The sequence below is a fragment of the Megascapheus bottae genome, chromosome 9 (genome assembly GCF_031878675.1).
Source record: "Megascapheus bottae isolate mThoBot1 chromosome 9, mThoBot2.hap1, whole genome shotgun sequence".
Lineage (NCBI taxonomy): Eukaryota > Metazoa > Chordata > Mammalia > Rodentia > Geomyidae > Megascapheus > Megascapheus bottae.
The window spans coordinates 8,690,872-8,695,713 of NC_143517.1; the positions used below are offsets into that span (position 1 = coordinate 8,690,872).

The 4,842-nt window shown below is 40.7% G+C and overlaps 1 pseudogene; it reads right to left on the bottom strand.

Annotated features, from left to right (window-relative positions):
- Nucleotides 1–386: 386 nt before the first annotated feature.
- LOC150058761 (myosin light polypeptide 6 pseudogene) lies at nucleotides 387–758 on the bottom strand (annotated as a pseudogene).
- Nucleotides 759–4,842: the final 4,084 nt, after the last annotated feature.

Below are 4,842 nucleotides of genomic sequence, written 5' to 3' on the forward strand. Positions count from 1 at the left end.
ATACACCAGTCAATGACCAGGCAACAGAGACCAGGCAACAGTGACTGACTTGTTCTTGACCCATCAAGTGATGAAATCTCCCAGGAACCCCCAGGGACAAAGACGGCCACACCTGTGAGAATGATTGATCATTGTGCATATCTCTCTTTCTGCTGCCAGGAAGCCTCATGTCTGTACCCCAAAGGTGGATGAAGAACTGAAATGCTATTTTTGGGGGTTGGGGGGCAAAGAGAGTTAATTTATTTGGTGAGTTGAATGCTAATGGTAAACATCCGAGAGACCAGATGGGAAAGGTATGCTGTGACAAGGGAGCCTAGCAAGCTTCAAGGGCCCCATAAAAATCTCACAAGAGGCAAGGCACAGGCTTGGGGACATTGGGAAGGTCCTCAGACATTCAGCACCATCTGGCCAAGCTCTTCATAGTTAATACAGCCATTACTGTCCTCCACTTCTTCCTCAGTCATCTTCTCATCCAGTGTGATGAGTACAAGGTGAATTTCAGCACCCATGACAGTGCCATTCCCTTCCTTGTCAAACACCCGAAGGCCTTCTACATAGTTCTCATAGGTTCCCAGGTCCTTGTTCTTACTCACAGGCTGCAGCATGGGCAGGAAGTGTTCAAAGTCCAGCGCCTTTACATTCATCTCATCACTCTTGGGGTTCCCCAGGACCTTGAGCACCTCAGCGTTGGTGGGGTTCTGGCCCAGGACTCTCATCACATCCCCACACTGGCTCTATAGGATCTTGCCATCACCTGTTTGGTCAAACAGCTGGAAAGCCTCCTTGATCTCTGCAGTCTGGTCTTCGGTGAAGTCTCACATCTTGTCTGCTTAGCTCTCAGGGGACCTTTCCTGCAGTAATGGCTCCGGCTCCCTGAAGTGCTATTTTGGTATAGCATTTCTGTATTATCTAATAAAGCTTCTTTCTCTGCCCTTCACTATGCTTATTTAGCAAGTAGTCACACTGGGAATATGGGACTACTGGAATTTGGGGGTAGGATTTAAAAATCCCAGTTTTAGTATTAGGGGAGAAAAAGCAGGAAAACTTTAAGGGTAAAAGACAGAAATCAGAGCCATACATTTTAAGAAACTAAAATGTCCTTGCATCTCCAGGTTTCAATCTGATTTATTCTTTCTATCAGAGGGAGATTAGGATGCTGTTACTAATTAATGATTCAGCACAGTCCTTTGCAGAATGAAATAGAATCCGCTGGAAGCCTAAATTGCAACCATAAGAATTCAAAGGACACAAGGCAGGTGATTTGTGATTGTCACTTTTCCTTAATAAAAATTAAACTGATTACAAAAAAAAATAGAAATCAGAACCATGGAGTGGGGGTGGGGAGAAGAGATCCAGCTGTTGTGGAGTGATTGAAATTCCTGGCTCTGGGGTTAGGGTCAGGCACAGTGAGCTTGATTTGTCCTTTGTGAATCTTTACTGTGAAAAGAAAGAGATGGTTGCAGTACTTTCGGGAGAGGAAGGAGGAGAGCGATGGCTGTAGCTAGAAGAGATCTGTTTTATTTTTAGGATGGCATGTTGGCACATCTTTGCATGCTAAGTAAATAGCAGGAAGTCCATTGTTCTTTCAAAGTTCTGCTGGGAGTATATTTATAAGGCCTTTCAATGCAGAGGAGGTAGTGATAAGAATTCAAGCCCCTACAATTTCAAAAATCACAGCATTGTGCTAGTAGAAATGATGTTAGTCAAGAGGCAAGTGCTGTTTACTGGGAGGTTATAAGGTCCAGCTTGCCCTAGGAACTATCCTTCACTGATGACACTGAGATTCCAGTAGGTCTGAGAGGGCAGTCTTCTCACTGACCCTGCTTAGCAGATGCTTATTAATATTATTTAGTCTTTGCATGGAATATTCCCATTGTCATCTTACTTATCCAGGAAAGAACTAAAAATACTACCTACATATGAATTTTATCACTCCAGAAGGTTGTATCAGATTAACAAGCCAGTCACATTTGTGATTAATGAAAGAGAGGCTATCAATAAAATGTCTACATTAACAGAAGCCAGTCAGCTTGGAAAACAAAAACTCAGTGTAAAGCCTTGATGAGTCCATGATAAATGAGTGGATGGATGGATGGATGGATAATGAGGTAATAGATGAAACAGAGTGTGCTCATATACCATTTACTTTCATGTTTGCAGGAGCTCCGTGAGTGGTTTAACTAGTTCCAAATTCCCATCCTGCGGAGAGAAGATGGGATAGCCCACAAAATAACGTTAAGGATTAAGCATTATGCAAGTCCTCATATATTTTCTACAACAGACACTGTATGTGTCTGTGTGTTTGTGCATCTATGGGAGTATGTGCAGAGATATTCAAATTTGAATCATAGTAGAACCTATAGACTAGTTGTCAGGGGGTCAGGTTCAAGTTTAGTATTTGTTTCCGCAGCCATATTTTTCCAAATACACTAGGTAAAATGTCCATACTACAGCATTTTCTGTTCTCTACTGATAGTCACAGAATCTCCAAAGTACTGTTCTAGATGCTTCTTCCAAACAATATGGGTCAGTATAAGAGTTGAAATCTATCTGCCAATTGTAGTATTAGGATTAATTTGTTCAGTTACATTCAGTGTAGCATTTCTGATAGTTTTATTTAAAGAATTAACTCCACCTTTCAACTGTATAGTCGAACTCAGTTGCGCAGTCCTGGTTAACTACACTACCAAAGTTGTCTCACAGTGATTCTGTAATCTGGTGTGTTTCTGAGGATTGCAGATATTACTTGTATCTATTTTCCATTGCTACTTGGCTTAACTATGAATGCATAGTTAATTTAAATAAAGTTATGTTTTTAGCAGTACTGTATTTGTAACTCATAGCCTTATGCCTTCCAGGCAGGTGATCTATCTCTTGAACCATGTCTTCAGGCTAGTAGACTTTATTAGTCAGTTCTGATGTGTTGAATGGTAGAGAAACCAAGATTTCTAGAAGAAAGGCAGAACTTAAACACTAACATAGGAGCAAATGCTCTTGGAGGACTGGAAATTACATAAGTAATTTGTTGTAGGATTTTTTTTTGCTAGTCCTGGGGCTTGAACTCAGGGCCTGAACACTGTCCTTGGGCTTTTCCTTCAAGGCTAGCACTCTGCCACTTGAGCCACAGCACCATTATAGCTTTTTCTATGTATGTGGTACCGAGGAATTGAACCTGGGTCTTCATGCATGCCACACGAGCACTCTACCATTAGGCCAAACTCCCAGCCTGGTGGTAGGTTTTATTGAGTCCTTTGTGCTCAAAGGACTTTAGACTTTAATGAAATCCATAAAGAACTGTCTGCTAAGTGAGTGAATGAAAACCAAACAAAGCTCTGTGAGCAACCCTCAGGGAAGGGTGTTTAAAGCTAGAACATGAGGCACATTGTTCATCTAGAGGCATGATGTGAGATTCAAATTTTGAAAACTTAGAAGCAAGTTTAGATATTAGCTTATATATAATGGGAACTTACTTGGGGTTTCTGAGAAGTAGCTTGACACATTGATTCAATACAGTAGTATTTAGAATGGATTGCAGAAGAAAAAAGAATAAAGGTCAGGAGATAGAACTATCACAGGTATACAGGCAAGAAGAGAAGACTAAATTGGACCTGACCACAAGCCAATGGATGGATAGAAATTTCTATCCAGTGAGTGGATAGAAATTGTAATGTGATTGCATGTTGCTACTGAAGGTATGTATGATAAAAAAAATTAGAAAACAATAATTCCTGCCAGGCACTGCTGGTTTACATTTGTAAGCCTGGCTACTTGGGGGCTGATTTCTATGGACTGTGGCTTGAAACCAGCTAGGATGTATGACTTTTATCTCTAACCAGAGCCATACATTTAAGGGCAGTACTCTACGTTTAAATGAAAAATGCCAAGTAAAATCATGAGGCCCCCAGTTCAACTTCTGATACCAGCAGAGTGTGTGTGTGTGTGTATGCGCACGCACACACACACATACACACACACACACACACACACACATACACACACCATAAAGCTGCTTTTCTGAGCTTTTCCCCTTCTGTCTTAAACTATGTTCTCATTTAAAATAGTGTTATTGAAACCAGTTCCATAAAATGGACACGTTTTTGTTGTTGGTGGTGGTGGCATTATTTTTGCTTTGTTCTGTTTGTTCTTCTTTTCTATCTTTCGGGGAGCAGAGAAACAGAGGTAGGAAGTATTAAAAAAATTCGAGCATGTGAAAAACTAAACTATGCAACTTGTGGGTGGGGATGGGAGAAGAAAACCACAGGAAAGTGAAGGAAGGGTGACATTGCTCAAAATGAAATGTGCTTATGGGGCCGGGAGTTTGACCTCGTGGTAGAGTGCTTGCCTAGCATGCATGAAGACCTAGTTCGATTCCTCAGTACCACATACATAGAAAAAAGCCGTAAACGGTGCTGAGGCTCAAGTGGTAGAGCACTAGCCTTGAGAAAGTCCAAGGACAGTGGTCAGGCCCTGAGCTCAAGCACAGGACTGGCACACACACAAAAAAAGAAATGTACTTATTAGTTGACTTATGAAATGGTAATTCTTCTGTATAATACCTTAATAGTAACAATAAAAATTATATTTTAAGAGATGCATTGTACTCACAAACTGACATGTTGAATTGAAACTTCTTTGTACAACTACTTAAAGATAATAAAAAAGAAAAGAAAACATTAAAAAAAATATTCTCGCTTTATTCAAAACCAAATGAAACCAACCCAGTGTCCTTTGACTTTTCCAACTACAAACCATAGTCTAACACTTGGATTCTTCAGCCTCCTAACCCTGATTGCTACCAATTTTCCCTTTAAACAAAGAGACATGCAGGAGGGAAAATGGATG